The sequence below is a fragment of the Schistocerca nitens genome, chromosome 11 (genome assembly GCF_023898315.1).
Source record: "Schistocerca nitens isolate TAMUIC-IGC-003100 chromosome 11, iqSchNite1.1, whole genome shotgun sequence".
Classification (NCBI taxonomy): Eukaryota; Metazoa; Arthropoda; class Insecta; order Orthoptera; family Acrididae; genus Schistocerca; species Schistocerca nitens.
The window spans coordinates 178,428,680-178,440,619 of NC_064624.1; the positions used below are offsets into that span (position 1 = coordinate 178,428,680).

At 43.4% G+C, this 11,940-nt stretch overlaps 1 protein-coding gene across 4 annotated transcripts in view; it reads left to right on the forward strand.

Moving 5' to 3' along the window:
- The first annotated feature begins 2,763 nt into the window (after positions 1-2,763).
- The window catches only part of LOC126213337 (poly [ADP-ribose] polymerase tankyrase-like), a 68,399-nt gene continuing 59,222 nt past the window's right edge, over positions 2,764-11,940 (forward strand). For 2 of the 4 annotated variants that reach the window (XM_049941032.1, XM_049941031.1), the window contains exon 1: positions 2,764-2,900. The gene's annotated coding sequence lies outside the window, so the exon portion shown is untranslated. Of the gene's footprint in view, positions 2,901-2,977; positions 3,103-11,940 lie in introns of those variants that run through there. The other 2 variants (XM_049941033.1, XM_049941034.1) reach the window with 2 other exon arrangements.

Genomic DNA, 11,940 nt, shown 5'->3' on the forward strand with positions numbered 1-11,940 from the left:
GCACAAGATTGTAGAACTGGACTCATACTCCCAAGGACTTGGTTTCAGGCCTGGTCTGGGTTTTCTACGATTTTACAAAGTCTTTAGCCTGAATGCTGAGATGGTCCATTGTAAATGCCACAGCAGACGTCCAACTCCCTGCCCCACTCTTGCCAGGTCCAGTCATACTTCATACACATTTTATAAACATATATTTGAAGTGCATTTGATGAAATATCCCACACCATTATGTTAAAGGACAAATAAATAAAATATGCTGCTGTAACAATTTTATACAAATATGAAGTTCATCGTGTAAGACGTGCTCATTTGTTGATACAGCAGGTGATAGACTTCAATTCAGTGGAAAAGTGGAGTAAGTATATGAAGGAGATGCCTACAACACCATTGTACAACTCATCCTAGAAAACTGCTAAAGTTTATTGGACCCGTACCCAAAGCACTAACAGGGGTGTTGGGTATGTACAAAGACAGCACAGATGTCCGCAGTTTTTATTTGACCCATGGGAGAATGTCACACACTGAAGATAAAGAAACTAACCTGCTAAGCTCTACTTGCTGTTTTAGGAACTACTGTTCCGATAAGAATTTAAGGAATATCACTCTCATGAGGAGTGCTTCGACAAGAGTGGGCTAATTATATTGCGCACAGAGGCATTTTAACAGTCATTCTTTCTCGCGATTCCTGCAATATTATTTATGCACCAGCTGATGAAATACAACACTGTAAAGAACCAATGATTTTTGTGTAAACTTTAAGTATGTAGGATAAAAGTTATCCCTCATAATTTTATGAAAGTTTGTTTCAAATTACGGGTATCAAGATCTTATAGGTGGTGGCATACATAATGTAATAAATACAGTAACCGATACATAAGAAATGAAGCATTTATCAACTGTCAGTATTTTAAAAAAAGTCTTATACTTTGCTCTTCATAGTAGAACGCGTGTCGATTGGCTGAATATTTGTAACACTAATGAAAATGAAGCAAGTATATTTTATGAATAAAACATCTGTAGAAAGCCCATATTTCAGTTTTTTCCGATACAAATCGGAAAAATCTAATCTGTCTGTATTTCGGACGTTAGTATTGGAAATAAAATCTAAAAACAGGAATTCAGGCAGTCGACGGACTTATATACATAACGTATACCACAGTCTAACATAACAGTCGCGACACACACTGCTGTAAAAGTTGTTGCCGTTTGACAGATGGAGCGACACTAGCGCTCAAAGCGGCAGGTAAGGTGAACGTCAGACGCGTCGTAAGCATAATGTTTGTTTGCATTCATTTCCGAATTATTCGATTTAGTTTCTTGCCTCCAAGAGTTTGTGTAGTATCAGAAGGCATATATGTTTCTAAAATAAGCGCAAGTGTGGACAAAAACCATGAATAGAGTGGCAAGCTACAATACATTCGTGAAGAAACACTTGTCACGTTGTACAGAATTGCAGCTTACCACGTTGATATCAAAAGAATATAAACACACAGATTCACATGTAAGAAGCACAGACATGTACCTCTACATGCAAAAGCGATGGACAGCTCGTTTATCGTTCTTTAGGCCTACTGTGTTTGTCATTGTCGCCTGTTGCCACAAGTACGACCTTCATCTTTGTATTATTCTAAGTGTGACAAGCAACTGACAAATAGTGGGAGAAATATGCTGAAAACATTATAATGAGCTGATTACATTACATTTCACGAAAAACCAAATATTTGAATAATTTTCAAACAATCTGTCTGTAGACACTTTCCTTGTCCCATAATAGTTTCGCTCGAAGTCTAGCGATCTGCACATTCTGACACGCTTTTGTAAGACACGAACAGCTGCACTTAATCTACCCAGTTCATCGTTAAAGGTCTGTGTTGACTATACTCACGAATCTGGCACTAATACATGGAGAGTTGAACTGGCTGCTTCTGTGTCATAGGACTGTTTTACAGCTTTAGATTGACTGTCAAATCTTTGTGTCAGTTTCCTCTTCATCGTCAGTTGAGGTGGCTTATTTGGAATGTCAAACAGTGTGGGTACTGCATTCCACGCGAGTTTGTTATTGTCTGCGTTCATGAACTGGTTTTGTTCGAAATGTAGCGAACAAAACCTAGTATTATTATACAGGTAAACCGGGTCTTTCTTCATAAGGTCTTCTCGTCTGCTATTAACTAGCCATTTTTTTGCTCCTAAAACGAAACATTCATCGTTTATACACATACACTTGCAAGTGAATCCTGACGATACAGTTTAGTAACATGATGGTATATACCTCTCAGGATCCTTAGGAAACCTAAAAAAAGACATCTGCGGTGTCTTCTGCCTATTGCTGCTGCAATTTATTGCGCTACAAACGCTCCCGATGGTAAAAACCATTGTATAAATCAAAATAAACATTCACTATTCGCTTTAACGATCGCGCCGAACTCACAGTTCAACCTACCGGCCGCTTGGAGCGCTGAAGGCAACAAAATCGAGGCGAAGTGTCGCGAACTCGCGACTGTTATGTTAGACTGTGACGTATACATTTTTTACTGTCTGTCTGTGTCACATTAAATATTCTTTAAAAAAAGAAACAACTGTTTCGTTTCTTGCATGTATACACCCGGACGACGTGTCCCATTAATATTTCCAGACTTCCAACTTCTCCAGAAAATCTGTCACGTTAACGGTTAGCCGTTTTTGAACGTTTGTTTCCGCGCACAATGACTGAAGGTAAACTTTTGTCGGGCGGTTGGCACGACAGCGCACACGCTGAGGTGCGGCACGTGCTTCGAAGAGCACGTGGGACTGTGAGTGATCTTCGTCTGTCAGGTGTTCAGGTACAACTACATACCGAACGGTCGGTCGCTACTGGTGCCCGTGTGGAGGGCACGTAAACACAATACGCAGCAGATTCTACCGTAAGTTTCCTCATCACGCCATTTATTCTTTGTAACATGCTGCAGCTTACAGTTGGTATCGCAAACTTCGCAGTACTGGCAACGCGACAAAAAATCCGAAGACATTCATTCCGCGTTGCAGTTTAAATTGTGATTGAGTTGCTGAAAATTTAATTTCCTGTAACTGTGCTGACACATCTGCGGTGTTAATCACGTTATAAAGGTACTCTTTTTATGTGTGCGCGCTCGTTTTGAATTCATTTCGTGCGTGGCGATGGTACTTTGAGGTCCTCATTTATTTCAGTATCCGTGCGAATGTGATAAAGCGCTACAGTTTTTATACGTTGACATCGTTTCCCGACGCTGCAGCACAACAAACCATACCAAAAATGACGCCGTGGAGAGATAATAAAAGCGGCTAAGATTATGAACGTCACTCTTATTTCACTCTTGATTTATGTATAAAATGAAGAAAAAGGTTCTATATCCGCGTGGGCCAGATACGTGTAAAATAGTTGCTTCATATTATATTGTCGATCACGAAATTTTTTGTATACGGACAGCTGTTTTTCAGGTGTGATAGAATCCAGTTTCCTGCATTCACTCGTAGCCGTATAGCATACACCCAACGTATCTAATGATGTTTTAAAATCCACACAGTCAAAAGCCTTAGTTAGATCCTTAAGTACCATTACACATCTATTTTTAGAATCGTGAGTTTCCATGAGATTCTCAGTGAGATCTGTGCCTGCATCAACATTGCATTTATCTTTCTTGAAGCCAAATTGGTTTTGTTGATTGCCCCATATTTAATTAGAAATGCAACTAATTTCTGTGCATAACTCGTTCAGATGTTTTGGATGTAGCTTGTAGGGGAGCTATGGGTCTGTAATTTTTTTGATTTGTTTCCTTTTTTTAATGTATTGGTTTTCAAGCAATTTCGAAAAATTTCTCCCAAGAATGGTGTCTTGATAAGTTCTGTAAATTTCTTGAATTCCATCATGCAAAATTTAATTTCCATAAGTGGTATTTTTTCAGTTTCATATGATTTGGTTGTTTTAGGTTTATTAACTGTAGGATGTCTTGTCACTGGATAAAACACCATTGCTTTTCCATTGGCTGAGTAAATGATTTCCGTGTGTTATTGTATCCATAATTTGTTTCTTGCTGAACAAAAACTGTTTTTTTTTTTTCATATCCCTGTGAATTTGGTGGTAAAAAATGTTTGGTATTAGTTTCATAACTTTCCTTTTGTATCAGTGTTGAAATAATTCTGGTTTGTTTTTATTGTACCATGGTCAGGCACAATTGCCCCTATAATTTCACTTTTGCAATGAAAATCTTATATATTTGTGAATATGTTGTGAATTTGTGTACAGGAGAGTGCAGTTCTACTTGATGAATTTTATGTTGTGTTATTTAAGTCATCTATTTTCATTGTATTATGAAGTTTCCTACTGTCTTTGAGAGCTTGCACTGTATTTGTTTAGATGATCTGGGAGTATGTCTGTAGCTTTTGTTTAGAATGATATGCAGAATTTTTGCAATATTTTCAGTGAAAATGAATAGGCTCAGTCCTTGTCAAATCACCCAGTATTTCTGGAATTTGTAACCCTCCAGCTCAGATTTTAATGGAACTTTATATTTACTTATACCTATACCATAAGTACTTCTGGAAATTCTTTTCGGTCTCAGAATGAAATGTTCTTTTTTATGTTAAGTAGTCAGTGTAGAGATTTTCTGGTAATTTGACTCTGCAAGAATATCCATGCAAAGTGGTACTTATCTACAAAAATACTCTTAACTTTTTCAGAAGTTGAGAGAGACATATTTAATAAGAATACGTTTATTTAAACAGTAAAATTACAAAGAAAATTACAAAAATATTAATGTGTCACTTTCCAATTTCTGGGAAAATTACAAGGACGTTTAAAAACAGTTAATTTTTCCAGCTTGCTGAGAACCTAGTTGTGGTCTTAAATTCCTAAGGTTGTAAGCTTTCTAGTAAAATAAAAATATTAATTCGTTTTTTTTGTGAATGGCCACACAAATGAATTGGAAATTAAAAAACCTTTTACTGTGATGAAAAGTCTGTCTCAGATGCAGGAATTTCAAATAAGCATGTTTAAATATCAGTTTTCCTAGGCAGACAAATTACTCCCAAGTATGAAAAATTTCATTTTTTTAATTTAGTGATTTTTGACAGCATAAAATATATTGCATTTATAGCTGTACAGCTAACCACCACCATGTATTTGCAGTAGGTTGCTTGAAATCGGTACATAAATGAAGACACTGCAGCAATCACTGGCATATGCTGTTGAACATCACTGACATGCAACAATCAGTCCATTTGGCTTCAGTTGCTTTTTGTATTACTGTGAAATGGGTAGTATTTGTTTATGGTACAGGCATTTATCATTCTTTTTGTAATGCAGAGTGTTTTTAACTGAAGTAGTGCTCAGTTACTTAAAATGGAAAATATGAATTCATGTATTGTTGGAAATTACCCACACCATGCCATTTGGTGACCTACACCTCAGTAAAAAATCTTCAAAAAATATTCAGAGCTGAATGAGGAAATACGGAAGCGTCCAATCCCGCCCGTCTGCTTTGACCCATGACGTCACAAATATGGCGGAAACAAAAACAAACACACACACACACACACACACACACACACACACACACACACACACACACACACTCTTTCCACAAGAAGCCTAATGACACTAACGGGACAAGCGTGGGAAATGGGGTGTTTTGGGTGGGGGGCAAACTAAATATAAACAAATTTAGACGCCTAGCGTAGCTACAACGTGTAAGTGAAGACAGCCATGCATGAATACCCACCCACCTCCCCAGGGGTCGTAACCCCTGCAACCCATCGAAGATAAAGATGCTTCAGTAGCTGATTAGTGTTTTTTGTCTTAAAAAAAAAAAAAATCTCACAGGATAGAACGAACAGATGAGAAAGATAAATATAATAAACTAAAACAGAAATTGGAGGAAAAAGATAATTAAAATAAGTAATAAGTGTTTTTAAATTAAAAAAAAAATCTCACGAGATAGAACGAACAGATCAGAAAAGTAAATAATATAAGATAAAACTGAACTGGAGACAGCCACACTCAAACCAAACTCTGCGCCGTCATGACGTCACACACGACAACACCCTTACGTCACGGGTCAAAGCTGACGCGTGGGATCGGACGCTTCTGTCGACCCCTGAATGAAGACCTGGGAGATTTGGTAGTGGTATAGTTCAATATAAATTTTCCACGTCTTCAAGGAAGAACATAAGTGGACATCACAATTAAAGGTTTTTAAAAGCCGTCGAAGAACTTGTGATCCTTTCAAAGTACGTGGGCAGACAGTTAAAAAATCCTTGAGGTCAATAAGTTTGGCTATGTCTAAATCATTGAGTGTTGGGAGAATCGATGCCAAATCGGGCAAAATACTTCGTACAGCATGTCATGTGTGAACATAAAACTGAAATCAGTGATAGAAATGAAAGTGTCAGTGACCCAGAGGTGATATTTCATGAGTGAATGCTAAAAAGTCAAAGCAAACTTTAGATGATTTGGGGTGTTCTCCCTTAAAAATAAGTATATTTAATTATGCCTGTCTGCAACTTAGCGTGTAATCTTTATGGTAAGTACCAATCTACCTTTTCGTACATCGTAAACATTAACAGTGGTTTGTCTAAATTTTGTTCACTAATGCCAAAGTCATGTATTTTAGTTGGTGCTCTAGGCACTCATTCAGTGTGCATGTCTATGTTAACCAAGAAAAATTATCTTAGAAAGATGCTGCTGATAAGTACAGCCAGTGGATTGATGCAGACTATCAAACTGGATTGGGAAAGCAATCTGCAACAGTTGATGGAATGCACTGCTTTGTTGGCAACAAAACTACAGGCACTTAAACCATATTCATTTATATGTATGTATCAGAAAATGAAAGAAAATCTAACCACAGAAAAAAAGCAGTTCTGTTAAGGCCGACCAGCGTGGCCGAGCGGTTCTAGGCACTTCAGTCTAAAACTGTACGACCACTACGGTCGCAGGTTCGAATCCTGCCTCGGGCATGGATGTGTGTGTGTTGTCCTTAGGTTAGTTAGGTTTAAGTAGTTCGAAGTTCTGGGGAACTGATGACCTCAGATGTTAGGTCCCATAGTGCTCAGTGCCAATTCTGTTAAAAGGCTTTTCTGAAAAACTACTGTTTCGTAATTTTAGATGAAATCCAGGATTACCACTGGACATCCCGTTTCTGTTTGTGATAAATGAGGAAAATACATTGATAATAGGAAACCATTGCTTTACAAGTGATGATATGGATCACAATGTACGCTTTGTAAATGCTGTTCCAAAAGGAGCGGTTAAGTGGTTGGTTGAACACTACCCATGAGTCAAGAAACTGCGTTTCACTAATGGATGTGCTGCTCAATGTAAAAAATAGAAAAAAATCTTTAAAACTTGAACACAACAATGACTTTTCGATTGACACTGAAAATTCCCTTTTTTTGGTGGATAGAGGAACTGTAAAACACATATTGAGAAAAGCGTCTTCAACTGGATGATGTCCAAATAACATCTGCATCTGGTGTTCACAGTTCCTGCAGGGTTAATATTGACAAGTGGTTTTTTACAGAAGAAACTCCGAGAAATTTTTGACAGTGCACGATACTTTGCACCAGGAATTTTCGCAATTACAAACCACTTTCCTGTGATTCATTAGGAATTAGAGAATTAACTTGTTCTGAAAAGCCTTCTTTGGTTTTCTCATTCAAAATGCCCTGCAGTGGACATGTACCTGTCCTCAACAAAACTCTTTTTGTGGCAGCTGTATATGATGACAGGCAATACATTACTTTCTTCAAGAATGTAAGTCACGAAGGAAGAGATGCTGAACCACTATCTCTCCACCCATCTGGATGGTCAGTCTCAGTCTTTTGGCCTGAGAAAGACAACTTGTTTTATGCCTTTGGAAAAACTGTTGGTGTACCTGAATCGAGCACATTAGGTAGAATGTATGACTTCAATGAAAACAATGTGAAGTTAACCAATATATTTTCCAGTGGATTCAGACCAGAGAATCCCCCTGCGGGTCCGGGGATTAGAATAGGCCCGAGGTATTCCTGCCTGTCGTAAGAGGCGACTAAAAGGAGACCATCCCCCTCACGGGGGTAGTTAGCGCCTGCGTCCGGAGACGGACGGTTTCACGACCTATAATCGTGGTCTTTTTGGTTTTTCACTTCTCGTTTCTTCATTCCTTTTGTTGGTTCCTTTCTTTGCTCTTCTCCACTTCACTGTCTTCCTTACTCTTTCCCTTGACTTCTCCTTGCCTTCTCCTTGCCTTCTTCTCCTTGCCTTCTCCTTGCCTCCTTCTCCTTGCTTTCTCATTGCCTTCTTCTCCTTGCCTTCTCTGGTCTCCGCCTCGGCGTTTGAGACAGTCTGTCCTCTTTCTCCCTCTCTCTTCTTTTTCCTCTTCTTCCTTCCTCCCTGTGCGTGTCTGAAGGCCGACCCACGCGTTCGCACGCGTAGCCGGTGACGGGGTAACGCGTAAGTCCCCGCCCTGGGTAGACATGTAAGGCACGCGCGTACCCCCTGGTAAAGGCCAGGCCCGGGGAGGGGTGATTGCCTGAGCTGATACCTTCTGACCATGCCGATTGGTCCCTCCGTCTGTTTCTCGGGAGGTGTGACCTGAGGTGTAAACATTCACCTAAGGCGGGAGTGCCCTCTGAGAGGGTCCCCACAAGGAAGGAGCGCGCCATCGGAGACGCTGGCAATCATGGGGGATTCCTCCGCAATGGATTCTACTCCATCGCTTTCGACTTCGACCCACAAACGGAAACGTGACCAGCCAACAGTGACAAAAATACTACCGCCTGCCCCACAGTTCCTCGTCGTTTCTCGATCTGAGGAAGGAAAGGATTTTTCCTCTGTCAACCCTTTCGTTATCCAGAAGGGCGTCGATGCCATAGCTGGATCTGTCAAATCTTGTACCAGATTGCGTAACGGTACCCTATTACTCGAAACTGAGAGCGCCTTTCAGGCACAAAAACTGCTTCGGGCCACACTCCTTTACACATTCCCTGTCCGGGTGGAGGCTCACCGAACTTTGAATTCGTCTCGTGGTGTGGTCTATACTAGATCCCTCGACGGCTTGACTGACGGGGAGATTCAATCTTTCCTCGCTGAGCAGGGCGTGACGGCTGTCCATAGGGTCATGAAAAAGGTCAACAATGAACTTGTACCGACCCGGACACTTTTCTTAACCTTCGATAGTGTTAAGCTGCCATCGCGCATCAAGGCGGGCTACGAGGTCATTTCAGTTCGCCCCTATGTCCCGACACCTACGCGCTGCTACCAGTGTCAGCGTTTCAATCACACTCGACAGTCTTGTTCCAATGCGGCTAAATGTGTCACTTGTGGCAGGGATGCCCATGAGGGTGACTGTCCACCTCCGTCTCCTCGTTGTGTGAACTGTCAGGGTGACCATGCCGCATCCTCCCGCGACTGTCCTGTCTATAAGGAAGAACGCTGTATCCAGGAAATTCGAGTCAAAGAGAAAGTGTCCACCTCGGCTGCTCGCAAGCTATTGGCTAGTAGGAAGCCCACGCTGCTCCCAGCGGGGAAATACAGCACTGTCCTCGCCTCTCCTCGGACTACCCGGGAGGTAGCAACCCAGACATGCGATCTGACCTTCAGCACCACGGTCGTCCGTTCGGCCAGTGCTAAGATCGCGCGGTCGACGTCTCCTCTTCCTCCCATCACCCCACAGACACCAGCCACTTCCTCAGCTTCTGCTCAGTCGAAGACCCCGAAGTCAGATGCACGGGCCTTCAAGAAGGAACCATCCCGTGCAGACTTCCTCCGTTCCTCGACCTCCCAGCCTTCGACCGGTACTTCCACCAAACGTCCTTCTAAAAAGGCGCATAGGAAGCACAGTTCTCCTTCTCCGCCGCGGCGCCTTTCTTCTCCTGCGCCACCCAGCGGTTGCCGCCCCAGGCCGTCATCCGTTTCGCCTGGCCGCACCGCTGGTAGCCGAACATCTGGCCGTTCACCGGCGGAGGAAGCTCCCCCTCCCGGCCATCCTCCTGAGATGGCCGATGACCCTATAGACCCCATGGACGATGACTGTCTGCCTCCTGCTAGCGGCGGCAGTGCTCGCTCGAAGCCAGGCCCTAAGCGGCCTTCGAGGTGACCCCTTCTCTCATCTTCCTTTTCTTACGATGGCACTTATTAACTGGAATATTCGCAGCATTCGCTCCAACCGAGAGGACTTGAAGTTGCTGCTCCGCTCGCATCGTCCGCTCGTCGTAGCCCTCCAGGAAACGAAGCTACGCCCATGCGATCAAATTGCCTTGGCACACTACACCTCTGTGCGTTTTGACCTACCCCCTGTGGTAGGTATCCCAGCTCATGGAGGGGTTATGTTGCTGGTCCGGGATGATATTTACTACGATCCCATCACGTTGCACACCGGCCTGCAGGCAGTAGCCATCCGCATTACTCTCCCCACTTTCACGTTTTCCTTTTGTACCGTTTACGCTCCATCGTCATCTGCCGTTACCAGGGCAGACATGACGCAACTTATTACTCAGCTACCTGCACCATTTTTGTTGACTGGAGACTTCAATGCCCACCATCCTCTTTGGGGCTCTCCAGCATCCTGCCCGAGGGGCTCCTTGTTAGCAGACCTTTTCAACCAGCTCAATCTTGTCTGCCTCAATACTGGCGCCCCTACTTTTCTTTCGGACACATCTCATACCTATTCCCATTTAGACCTCTCTATATGTACTCCCCAACTTGCACGCCGGTTTGAGTGGTATGCACTTGCTGATGCATATTCGAGCGACCACTTCCCGTGTGTTATCCATCTCCTGCAGCATACTCCCTCTCCGTGCTCCTCTCGTTGGACCATCTCCAAGGCAGACTGGGGGCTCTTCTCTTCCAGGGCGACCTTTCAGGATCAAACCTTCACAAGCTGCGATCGTCAGGTCGCACATCTCACGGAAGTCATTCTCGCTGCTGCTGAATATTCCATCCCTCACCCTACCTCTTCTCCACGTCGCGTACCGGTCCCCTGGTGGACCGCAGCATGTAGAGACGCTATACGTGCTCGTCGACGTGCTTTACGCACCTTTCAACGCCACCCTACAGTGGCGAATTGTATTAATTATAAACGATTACGTGCTCAGTGTCGTCGTATTATTAAAGAACGCAAGAAAGCCAGCTGGGCTGCTTTCACAAGCACCTTCAACAGTTCTACTCCTTCTTCTGTTGTCTGGGGTAGCCTGCGCCGGCTATCTGGCACTAAGGTCCACTCCCCAATTTCTGGCTTGAAGGTCGCGAATGAAGTCCTTGTGGCCCCTGAGGCTGTCTCCAATGCCTTCGGCCGCTTTTTCGCCGAGGTTTCGAGCTCCGCTCATTACCACCCTGCCTTCCTCCCCTGCAAACAGGCCGAGGAGGCTAGGCCACGTGACTTCCGCTCCTCGAATTGTGAAAGTTATAATGCCCCATTCACCATGCGGGAACTCGAAACCGCACTTGGCCGATCACGGTCCTCCGCTCCAGGGCCTGATTCTATTCATATTCAGATGCTGCAGAACCTTTCTCCTGCGGGTAAAGGTTTTCTTCTTCGTACATACAATCGCATCTGGATTGAGGGACATGTTCCCGCATGCTGGCGCGAGTCTATTGTTGTCCCGATTCCTAAGCCGGGGAAGGACAAGCACTTGCCCTCCAGTTATCGACCCATCTCGCTTACCAGCTGTGTCTGTAAAGTGATGGAGCGAATGGTTAACTCTCGATTGGTTTGGCTGCTCGAGTCTCGACGCTTACTTACCAATGTACAATGTGGATTTCGAAGGCGCCGCTCTGCTGTCGACCATCTGGTTACCTTGTCGACCTTCATCATGAATAACTTCTTGCGGAAGCGCCCGACCGCGGCTGTGTTCTTTGATTTGGAGAAGGCTTACGACACCTGTTGGAGGGCGGGCATTCTCCGCACCATGCATACGTGGGGCTTTCGCGGTCGCCTCCCTCTTTTTATT